General features: G+C 43.1%; 1 long non-coding RNA gene across 8 annotated transcripts in view; it reads right to left on the reverse strand.

Annotated features, from left to right (window-relative positions):
* LOC131509153 (uncharacterized) overlaps positions 1-12174 on the reverse strand; it is a 78570-nt gene that overhangs the window by 38810 nt on the left and 27586 nt on the right. For all 8 annotated transcript variants that reach the window (XR_009260326.1, XR_009260323.1, XR_009260325.1 and 5 more), the window contains 2 exons: positions 8626-8759; positions 1952-2017 (listed from right to left, as the gene is read on the reverse strand). This is a non-coding gene — a long non-coding RNA (uncharacterized LOC131509153). The remainder of the gene's footprint in view (positions 1-1951; positions 2018-8625; positions 8760-12174) is intronic.

The raw sequence follows: 12174 nt of genomic DNA on the forward strand, positions 1-12174 counted from the left end.
ACATCACATCACATCAAAGGGCATCTGTGGCCTATAATTCTCAGTTGCCTCCTGACACTTCAGGGTAGCCCTTGATTGTCATTACAAACCAAATTCTCCCACATGGATAGTTGAGGGGAGTGGGAAGCACATGGCATGACTTGGCTCCATGCAGACTTTGCTACTTACAAGTTTCTTAATTATAACATTCCAAGGGAGGCATGTGATCATAAAATTCAAAAGCTACCCAAATATTAGCTATTCTTAGATATGGCCTTGTCTCACCAAATGTTGTCAAGTAAGCCAAATAAGAGAAATTGTAAAGCAAGAGAACATCAACGAAATAAAGGAGTGGGGGTGGGGGCATGGCCACGAGACAAAAGCACTCAAATGAAGCAGGGGTACCAAAGGTGGGGGGTACCAAAATCACCAAATTTGAAACAAATTATTTTCAACTTGGTTATTGTTCTTCAAACTATGCTTTATTAAATTAATTCATGAGGGGATCATAATGAATCTGCAACTTAAGAATTGCTTTTTAGATTTTTTTTTTTCCCTCAAAGTGTATGGTAATTTGGGTAGAACCTTGACAACAGTTTCCTGTTTAAACTCTCTAAGTGAAAAGGCCTTACTCGGCAAACAGTTGACAAAAATAAGTTTCAAGGTAATGAGACATGCTTGGGGGAAAACAAAGCAGAGAATTGACTGCGGCTGGGCCCAGCACCTGAGGACAAAGCAGCACTCAGTGACACTCGAACCAGAGTGCCCTGGTTCTCCACCTAGGTGCCATCTTGGTAGTCAATCCATCGAACCCTGTGCTGAGATTCCTGCTCTTGGGGACTCTGGCTTTCCTAACCTGACAATGCCTATGGAGTCATGATACAGAAAATCGCTTTAATGCAGGAGCAGACACACTGAACTCCTTGGGCAAACTTCTTAGTGTCGTGGAGCCTCAATTTCCCTATCTGTAAAATGTAGATAATGCTATCTACTCCATAGGGTTGGCTACAGTAAACACTATCGATTTATTAACTATACCTAAAAAGGCAGCTCATTCAGTTGAGCATCCGATTTCAGCTCAGATCATGATCTCATGGTTTGTGAATTTGAGCCCCATGTCAGGCTCTGCGCTGACAGCACAGAGCGTGCTTGGGATTCTCTTTCTCTCCTTCTCTCTCTGCCCCTCATTCTGCTCATGTTCTCTCTCTAAACAAACAAACAAACAAACATTTATAAATAAATAAACAAACAAACATAAATAAACTTAAAAAGACATACCCTTAACACTCCATGCCTTCCCTTTCTCTTCCTAGCTCACCATTCCCTCTCTCCTAACTCTGCTCTCCTACCTCGACTTCCTTACACTTGTATAGCATTTTCTAGTAATTATTTCCTTTAGGGAGCTTTTCCTGGTTCCCCCTCCCCCCCCCCCCCCCCCCCCCCCGCTTTTCATGAACAAGTTTGCTGTGCTACAATAATATTCTTAGCACTGGGTGCTATATATGAACATTCATGGCATAGGACTGTAGTTGCCTGTTCACTTAGCTGTATTTACCCATTAAAATATAGAGTCCAGAGGGCACAAATTACGCCAAACTTGCCCATCATTGGATTTCCAGCAGTGAACCTAGAACATGATCTATTTTAGGAACTCAATGAATGTGAAAAGACGAAAAAACAAAAGCAAGAAGGAATGGGGGAAGGAAGAAAGGAAGGAAGGAAGGGAACACAAAGAGTTGATTCCAAGCCCTGTTTTCTAGAGACAGCAGTCCTTGGGAACTGTACCCCACACCAACATACATGCGCTACCCAGATAACGTAGAAACAAAGGTATTAAGCCAAAGGAGAAAGTAGCAGAAATCATCAGCTGGAGATTTATCATGCCCTTAGGATGTACAGTCCTAACTAACACAAGTAAACACCTCATGGAAGGAAAGAAAGAGTCATCATCACCAGAGTGAAACTCACATACCTACACAGTCCCAGCATGACTCTTGGATCTCTTGTACGGCTTCCTCTTCAGGTGTGTAGAGGGGACCTTGGAGTGTCCGGAAGCAGAATCAAAACAGACAATAAAAATCAATTGCTAATCTGGAAAATGTTATTAGTCTTCCATATGTAGTAGGACTGACAGCTCATAAACTCAGGTGTCCAAAAAAAAAAAAAAAATACTGCATCTCCTTATTTTATAGAAGCCAGCCCAATTTTATTCTAGCACTTCCCTCATACCAGGCCTCTTGTTACTCTTGACCTGAGTAACAAGGTCTTGGTGCTAGGCACACTTGAGTTACACTGGAGACGCCAATTATCCCCATCTACTTGGACCATTTCTTCCTTTTGTTTATTTAAAAATTTTAAAAAATTTTATGTTTATTTATTTATTTTGAGAGTGAGAGGGAGGCAGAACACAAGTAGGGGAGGGGCAGAGAGAGAGAGAGAGAGAGAGAATCCCAAGCAGGCTCCACACTGTCAGCTCTGAGCCCCAAGCAGGCTCGATCTCACAACCACGAGATCATGACTTGAGCCAAAACAAAGAGTCAGACACTCAACTGACTGAGCCACCCAGGCGCCCCTGCTTGGACCCTTTCATAGCACCACTTGTGGCTTTATTTGCCAGGACACTGCACATAGTGTTCCTTTCTGGGGTCTTGGCTCCTTGTCAGGATATTTTGGGAAGCCAGGCTGATCGTCACTGTTCCAGGATGCCTGTACTCCATCTTTCTCTTCCCACAGCCAGGTCTTTGTGGACTGTGGGAGGGCACGCGTGAGCCCCTCTCTGCCTTCTACTTCTGCAGATCACTCTGCCTTTGCCACTAAATACCCTTGACCTCTTTATTTTTCCACAAAGCCCTAGACTCTTCATAAGTGCTTATGAAGTAAAAGCCAGTGGGGCGCCTGGGTGGCTCAGTTGGTTAAGCATCCGACTCTCTCTCTCTCTCTCTCTCTCTGCCCCTCCATGCAAACGGCTTGCACTAAGAAAAATGGCAATCACACAGTGAAGACAAAACCAATAAAACAAATGAATGCATGGAAATATTGTCCGTTCATACAGAGTCCCCAAAGCATGAGGTTAATGTGGGTCTTGACACCCTGTGGAGATAGAGCACGGGGAGAATCATGATTTCCAAAGACACCGTACATCATCTTCATCAGCTGCCTCTAGCCCACCTTTATATTCTAGGGCTAGACACAACGAGGGGGCCAAGTAAGGTGCCCACAACGGCTAAATTAACTCAGTGCCTCACATGCCTTTTTCCAGCAGGCAGCTGCCTTTCGGGAGCACCTGGCTGGGAAAATCTACTTCTTTATGCCAGCCGACCCCATGTGTTTAGGAGGGAGCAAAACTTTCAGCAGCATTGCATAGAAGATGCCGAGTGTTACCGACTTGAGAAATATAGTTAGTTATCGATCTCTGTCCTTTACCCAGAGCTGACTGAGGGATGTGTTTTCTTTTCACATCAATGTGCTAGACTGCTCTTGGTGTGAAAAGACAGCAGATGCTGATTCTATTGCCATCTGAGTGTGTGGATAGGCCTGCGGAGCCCGGGAGTGCTTTCTGGAAGGGGTAAGTGTGTGAACACGTGTGTACGTGCACCCCCCACCCACCCACATACAGACACAACCACTCACACACAGAATCACACACACACTGTCACACACACATATATGCACACACGGTCACACACAGGCACAGACACAGACACCAGCACATGCAGTTTCACAGGGTTGGTGAAGGTCGAGGCCAGGATCAACCTTACCAAGTCTTGTTAAAATACTTAAAAGTGTATTTTTCTGGCTTCCCTCTCTATAAAATGGTTCCTACTTTTCAGGACCGTTTTCTTGTTTGCCTTATGTTGTTGGCTTTCTGAAGAAGGTAGCCCCAATAAAAAGCAATCTATTGCGTCTTCCTTATGGTTGATCACATCCATATGCTTAACTGTGTGGTTTCTTAGTACAGGCTTGCGTCTTTTATCCCCAGCATCAGCCCCAGACCTGGCCACAGTAGGTGCCTGAAACCAGAGGTGCTTTACCAACATCATGATTTGCATTTAGAACTTCTGTCTTGGAGACCTCTAGTATTAGCCTAGAATTACGTCTGGTCTCGTGTAGTAAACCTGTGTTTGGTTAATGTCTGCTAGGAGCTGGATCCTTTGCCTCAATGTCTTCTGCTCCTCACCAGGAAGTCATGAAATTGAAAACGTTTTCTTTAGGGAAGCTAAAAGACTTGCCCTGATCACCAACAGAGTTGGGATTCAAACACACATCCTCCTAACTCAGAGACTAGGTATCGCACCGGGTCTCCCCACGTGACCCCATGTGTTCATGGACTTGAGAGCTGGAAGGTACCTAAAGGACATCCAACCTCTTCAACTTTTAGATAAGGAAGCCAAGGGCCAAAAACATTAATTGATTTACTCAGTGGAGTCCCACGGAGCATTACTGGGGAAGCCTGGGTCATGCTCTCGTACTTATAACAAATAGTTCTCTCTCTCCTGTAGAGGGCAAGGAGCTCCACCAGACACCACGGTGCATACAACATGTGGAAGGCGGGCTCTGCTCTTGGGCAGTCATTAAAGAGTTAACAGAAAAAGAAAGAATCAACAGCAATAAAGCGCTGTCCCTGAATAAAGTGCCCTCCCAGGAATGGGAGGGAGGAGGGAGATGGCACAGAACGGCTTCTCATCGGAAGTTCATTTCAAGCTCAGTCTGATAAGCAGAAGAAATGAGCTGGTCACCAAGGACTTTGTCTCGGTCACATTCAGGAATCTGCTCCCTCTTGTCAAGGCACAGGCTCAGTGGGCTCTCCTTTGCCATCAAGTCGCTGTTGGAAGAGCCCTGTTGTCCAGGGTTTACAGTTGGGTAAGAAATTCTTAAAGGCCGCCCGAAAGTGGCTGAAACATCCACTGATGAAGGGAGAAGTTTGTTAGGAGTCCATGCCAGGCAGCGACTGTCGAAACGCTCCCTTGAAAGGAGGTGGTTCCATTTGGTCACATTTAATTCTGGAAATAGCTCAAGGAAGAGGTTTACACAACAGGAATTTTCCTGTGGATTAAGTTGAATTGTTATAAATAGCAGCGTACCTGACATCTTGATTTAAAGCACAAATAAATTTCTGGCAAACATTTGTCTTGATCACGTGATTCACCATTTACTCACCAACGTGGGGCCTACTTCTATGGGTGACCATATTCCAGACAGGAGGAGTCAGGTTACCATCCTACCTGAAATAAGACTTCTCACCCTCTAACTAATGTCCAGACCCCTTGGAAAGGACCCAGAGTCCGTGTTTGAATTTCCGCCACCCCCTAGAGCCCTCCCCAGCATCTCTCCTACCTCTCTGCACTCCTACGCCGACAGGTGTTCTGTACAAAAATATCAAAATAGAGCCAGGAAGGAGGCATTGGTCATAGCTTTAAAAATACTGCTTTGTTTATTTCAGTAAATAATGTGCGGTGTATACCTGATCAGCTTTTTCTATTTTTAAGATAACTTCTGTAACTTTAGAGCAATTCTTCATGTTGCTGAAGAGAAGAGAAATCTGAAAGAATTTTAGATATTGATTTTTACAGACAAAGGAAAAATCCTGAATTGTTCCGTTCAGCACTTGGTGTTACCAAGAGCATGCTACCCAATGATCCTGCTCTACACCGAACACCACACAAGAATACCTGAGCCACAGACGGGCTAGATGTCACCAGCCCCATTCTCCTTTTTTTCCGGGCATATAAAAGAAGCATATTTCCCAGTCTCTTTTGCAGTTAAAATATGCCCACGTGACTGGGTCTCAACAGCGGAACGCCGGAGGAAGCAACGTATGTGACTTGCAGATGAGGTCATGAGGCCCCTTTGCATGGTCCTCTTCTCTCCTTTTTCTTTTACTGCAACTCCGGCTAGGCTGAAGGAGCCTGAATCCCCACGTTACCATAAATAACTGCACAAGCCTCCAAGGTGAGTGCCATGCGTAAGAGAAGGCTTTACTATGTCATGAGACTTGAGAGTTTCTGTTACTGCAGCAGAGTCTAGTGTGCTAATTAGTACTTTGTCTTCTCTTGCCCCACCACACATGACACAGCAATGCTGGACTGTGGCTGCCACCGGGGATGGGATGGGTGTGGCCAGATCCCCTCCCTCAGGACTCACTTCCCTAGCTTTCAGGAACGGTACATATTAATTTGGAATGATTCTTTCTGTCTTGAAAGATCTGGAAAGGATGAGAGGTATTTTATCTTGTTTACTATATTGCCGTTACTTTCACTTATCTCAGGTCCACTTAGCAGAACTCAAAGTCTCAGTTTCTGGAGGGCAACCTTTCTTCCTACTATTGAAGAAAAGCTATGGGTGCCTGAGTAGCTCAAACATTTGACTCTTGATTGCGGCTCAGGTCATGATCTGGTCAAGAGATGGAGCCCCACATCAGGTTCCACGCTTTAGCGTGGAAACTGCTTGGGATTCTCTCTCTCTTCCTCTTTCTCTGCATGCTCTTCCTCTCTCTAAATAAGTAAATAAACGAACATTAAAAAAAAAATAAAAGCTAAATGCACTGAAGTTATGCAATGGAGAAAGGGAGAGACAGAGTGCCTTTGAAAGATTCCCAGTGCGTGGAAGAGAATGGAAACAGTGATTTTCCCCAAAACCGGAGGCTGGGATTCCATCCCTGGCAGCAGATGGGGAGAGGGCTGCCACGGTAGCTGAGGAGGACTAATGTCCAGCACGTGTTCTCTTGGAGGTGAGGAGAATGCACAGCAATAGAGTTGATATTTTATGTCCTCTTAGTCTAGAATTTTAGAAGTTGCCAAGTGAGATTTTATTTATTTTTAAGGCAATAGTGTAATATTTCTTATATAAGAGAGCTTGTGGTTGAGGATTTACCCTTAATACATTCATACGTAAATCAAACTAGAGTGAACTTCTCTGAGGGTGAGAATATTTCTTTAACTGTGTGACTCTCTCTCTTTGTATCCTAGCTAGAGGTTTCTGAAATGAGCAACACTTTCTCAAAGGCTTGACAGCCCTCCTCCACTCCTTTTGTTCTCCTAGAAAAAAAACATTGAATATAAAATGCCGTTCCCCACATCTGGCATATTGTACTGACCTTGGGAACACACATCTGAATATCTTACTTGGAGGTTTATTTACAGCCTGCCTTATAATTCAAGATAGATAATTCTTTACCCCCTTGCAGCTTGATGAGATGTATGAGATTTAGGCGTTTGGGTGGGTAACAATTGGTTTTGGATGAAGGAGACAAATAGATGTGCAGCACGTTCACAAGAGCCACCTGTCTTGGGAGCCCCCATGTCATCCGGTACTATCACCAGCTAGTGATATTGTGCCTACACACGTCATCAACACTTGAGAAAATGATGACAGCCCTAGCCGCTTATGGGACATGAGTACCTAGGATGGAGAAGGAGTTAGCCCGAGTTGCAGATAATTCTGCATGATGGAAAGCCTAGCGTATTGCAATGTGGGGAGTTTGCCCCTTTAAGCTCTACGGAGCAGCCCATAAATTCACCCCTGTGATGCCATGATAATCAAAGGTGTCATGAGGTGAATAAAATGGGACCTGCCAAGGTTCTGTGAGGAAGACGAGCTTTGGCCTTCCCCATGTGGACTTCTCTGGCTCTGTTCCTTCTCCATCTTTCTCGGCCTGCTCTGCAAGATATTGAGCTCTGAGGGCTACCTCATAGGCCTCCATGTCCTCTGGCTTCTGATTGGGAAGACACTTCTCACAGGAGGAGACACCAGCAGGGGATTGGGAGGAGACAGGGCTTGGGGGGTTTATGCTCTCTGCTCCTTCCCAGGTCACAGGTTGGCAGTGAGTACATTCCTCCACAGAAGGTGACAGCTCCTGTTGGTGACCCCTCCCTTCACCGTCACAACTCCTTCTGGGTTTTGATGACCTTTCCATTCCCTTGCCTAGTTACTGCTAAGAATAGTCATGGCTCCCAAATGTTAATGGGGCTTCTCTAACCCCACTCACAATTGTATACAGGGTCTCTCTCTTTTTTTTTTTTTTTTTTTTAACGTTTTTATTTATTTTTGAGACAGAGAGAGACAGAGCATGAACAGGGGAGAGGCAGAGGGAGAGGGAGACACAGAATCAGAAGCAGGCTCCAGGCTCCGAACCATCAGCCCAGAGCCCGACGCGGGGCTCGAACTCACGGACCGTGAGATCGTGACCTGAGCTGAAGTCGGACGCTTAACCGACTGAGCCACCCAGGCGTCCCGTGGGGTCTCTTCATTAAACTCTCAATTTACCCCCATTTTAGTGTACCAACACAATATGATATAACATATTATCCTTAGACTCCCCCCACAGGACTGTGTGCCTGCAAAGGTAGGTGGCGATGAAAAGGGAGATCTAGTAATGACAACAACCTTCCTTAGAAAATCCTGACTTTATATCATATCATGTCATATCCTATCACATTATAATATTAAATTATATTACATTAGCGAACCTCAACCTTCCAACAGAATTTGTCTGCTTTTATTTCCGAGGGTGTATATGTGCTTCAAAACTAATTTTTTAAGAGCATTGAACCACAGGTGAGTGTTTCTTCAAAGCTTAATGCGTTCTTCTGGGTTTCAACAACATTCCAGGCTGTTCCCTGCCCCAATTCAGCCAACCCTGTTACTCACCATGCGTTTCAGGCCTCCATGCAGTTTCTTCCTCGAACATCTCTTCCATCTGAGATCTCCACCTCCCCTCTGAATTCATCTGTTCAGCGAATTTGAATGTCTGCTAAATTGTGTGTCTTCAAAATGCTAGATCCCTCAAAAAAAAAAAATGCACCAGAGCCTTTTCTAAAAAACCCACTCTCCTCTCTTTTAGGCTTCAGAACCCCTGCACTTTGTTCCGCTCGGATGACCTTCTACTCTTTACTCCAACTGTTGTTCTCATGCCTGTCTTTGCCATTATATTATGAGCTTCCTGAGGATGGCAAACCCATTTTGACCTTCCCTATCTCTTTAAGCACCACGTACATACATATCAAGCACATAATATATTCTTAGTTAATGTCTGAGGAATCAAAACGAACCACCGGGATAGCTTACCCCCATCTGGCAAATGCCCCGAGAAACCGATATGATATGGAAGAATGGTTTGACAGGCTGGAATCTTTGTCAGATGTTCCAGACTTGAGAACCCAGGGGTTCTCGCCAATTTGAGCAATTTATACAGTGATAGTATAAACCCCATAAAGAGAGCATTTCAGAGAGAGCTAGAGCAGAGAGCTTGCCCAATCTGAGATGTCCCAATCGCAAAATACACTCTGTTCCCTCACCTCCTCTGCCCTGCTCTTCCCCAGAGCTCTAAATAACCAGCCTGGACAGCTTTTAGTAACTCTGGAAAATGTATGTAACTGCTGATAAAGTCTAGCCCAAACATCCCTCTCACACTGCACTGACTCATTTGCCCAAAATATGCCTGACCAGTGAGGCAGAAATAATGATTCTTACTGGCTTTTAACTACCAGGCTCCCCAGCTCTATTTCCTTTAGTCCTAGGGGCACATTCTAATTTGGTACAGAAAAGAAAATGAGAAGTACGCCTGCCAGTTCCCATCCTAGAATGACTGAAGAAAGAAAATGTGTGCAGTTGTGTTAAAGGTCCATGTGTTTATATGAAAGTGTCATTCACAACCTCCGCTCCCGCTTCACACCCAACCATCACTCCCATCGCCATAGAACTGTCTTAACCTAATTTCATCTTGGAGTTCTGCCATTGTCCTATAGTAAAAGAAATGAGAGTAAACATCACCGCAAGAAGGAGACGAAGAATAACATCTTTACAGAAACTTTCAGAAATCCCTTTCTGCTTCGCTATGGGGGTTTCTTAGGTCGACAAACAATGGATTTGATTTATTTTATGTTAGAAATACTGCAAAAGGTGTCATCCAAGCAGTGTTCCCCTTCTATACTGGATCCGAGAAAGGTTACAGCCAGTGTTTGCACTCCATTTACAAGAGTGTAGGTCTCCATGAGACATAGTTTTGTTTAACCCTCATTTCTGGTTCCATTTATATTCGTGTCCCTCTGGCCCTTTTCTTTGCCTTCTGCTTTTAGCTTGTCTTGGTATATCTTCTGTATCTTTGCAGGATGTCAAAATACTTTGTGGAAAAGGAAAGGGCATATCAAAAGTTTAAAGATCACTCTGAACTCAAGGTAGATAAGTCAAATCATCTAAACTTAAAGGCACTTACTCTCAAAGTGAGGGCCGAGATATAGGAACAAGTATTTTGCGTCCTCATACGCAGAGACCAGAGGAAGAAGGGAAGAATCAATCCACATACAGTCATCACACTCCCTCAATACACAAAATCATATCACCTCTGTTTTCTCTTACACATGACTGGTGTCCAGAAAGAACTGATACTCTTGACCCGCTGTTGGTAGAAATTAAGAAGGGGAACACTGGTGCACATATTAGTTTGTGTATTAAGGGATACCTGTACAAGTATGTTGTAAGGGTTAGATGTTGGCACTGATTCGTGCATTTACATTAATTCTCAAATGAAAATGGGAATCCATTCAGTCTGTCTTGATACCTTTACATTTAGAGCTAAGCTATGCTATGCACCCTGTTTTGTATCTTAACAGAATAATTTGGAAAATCTAAGATCATAGAATGCTAAAGCTGAAAAGACCTCTATAGTAATCTATTCCAAGCATAAACATGTGTATGCATTTTTATGTTTTTTAAACTTAGTTGCAAAATTAGCTTATACTTGATATAAGTATGTCAAATTGAAAAAAAAAAAATGTCAAATTGCCCTAATGTATAAGAAGCAGAATGTAAGTCTTATCACTTCTACTCATACTTCCCAGAATAAGCACCACTAATAGGAGCTTTTATTCATTCATTCATTCATTCATTTATTCAAAAAATATTTATCAAGAATGAATTACATATTAAGCAAGAAAATCAAGACAGGCAGAAAAAAAATAAATAGATATAGAAAATACCTTCAGTTAGTCACAAGTGCTGCAAAGAAAAGCAAAGTACAGTGGTCTGAAGTACAGTCCATGTAGAGTGACAAGTTCAGTCTTTTCAGACAGAATGTGAATGCATGGCAAAGGGAACAGCAGATCTAAGTCCAGCAAGCAGGAGTGTGCTAGGTATGTTCTAGAACAGCCAAGTGGCCAATATAGCTAAGGCATTCTGAGGAAGAGGAAGAATGTACAAGATGAGATTAGAAATGTCAATAGTAGGCAGATTTTATAAGTCCTGCAGACACTGTAAGGAGACTCGTTTCTTTTCCAAGTGTCAGGAGAAACAGTTGGCTGGTTTTAAATGGGAGAGTGCAACTTTAATAGCCAAAAAGTTCTTGTGTGGGGAAAGTGATCTAGGGGGATGCCCAAAGATTAATTTTCAAGGAGTCACCATCCAGAGGGAAGAATTACTCTATATGATGGTTTCTGTAGTATTTATGCTAATAACTGCTTCCTGTTGCCTTAAATCCTACAAGACTATTAATAATAAAAAATCACAAGCTGGCCTAGCAGACTCAGAAAGATCTACCTGATGTCATGCCAATACCTGAGTTCACAGAGTGGCCAAATGAGGCTCAGGGACAATGGTCAGCTGACAATACGCTCAGCAGACTCGCCTGTCTGCACCTGTTCTTTATGCAATAACTAATATCTATGTATGTTCTTTATAACAATTTTATTTTCAAATAGTTTAAGGGTCACAAGAAGTATCAAAAACAGTACAAAGAATTTTCACGTACGCTTCACTCAGCTTCTTCCAATGATAATATCTTACATCACCATAGGCCATGTCAAAACCAGGACTTTGGCATTGATCTAATGCTATTAGGTACAGACCTTATTTGGATGCCACGAGTTTTTACAGGCTCTCTTCTTACATTATTTACTTTGAGGGAATTTATAGTGCTATGAAATTTTATCCCATGTGTAGATCCTAGTAACCATCACCACAATCAGGATACAGACGGTCTTATCGCCACAGAGAGATGGCCCCGTGTTAGTAGTTCATTGTATCCATTGTTGAAAGCCAGCTTGTGCTTTATGAATACTCAGAACCTGGACAGGAAGAATTCTTCTATTTGTGCTTCTTTATTTAACCTTTAGCTTATTATATTCTATACATCTACTTAATACCATGTTTCTAGACCTTTAAACATCACAATATATAAATATTTACACATTTCACAAATTATCT

The sequence above is a fragment of the Neofelis nebulosa genome, chromosome 4 (assembly GCF_028018385.1).
Source record: "Neofelis nebulosa isolate mNeoNeb1 chromosome 4, mNeoNeb1.pri, whole genome shotgun sequence".
NCBI classification, from domain to species: Eukaryota; Metazoa; Chordata; class Mammalia; order Carnivora; family Felidae; genus Neofelis; species Neofelis nebulosa.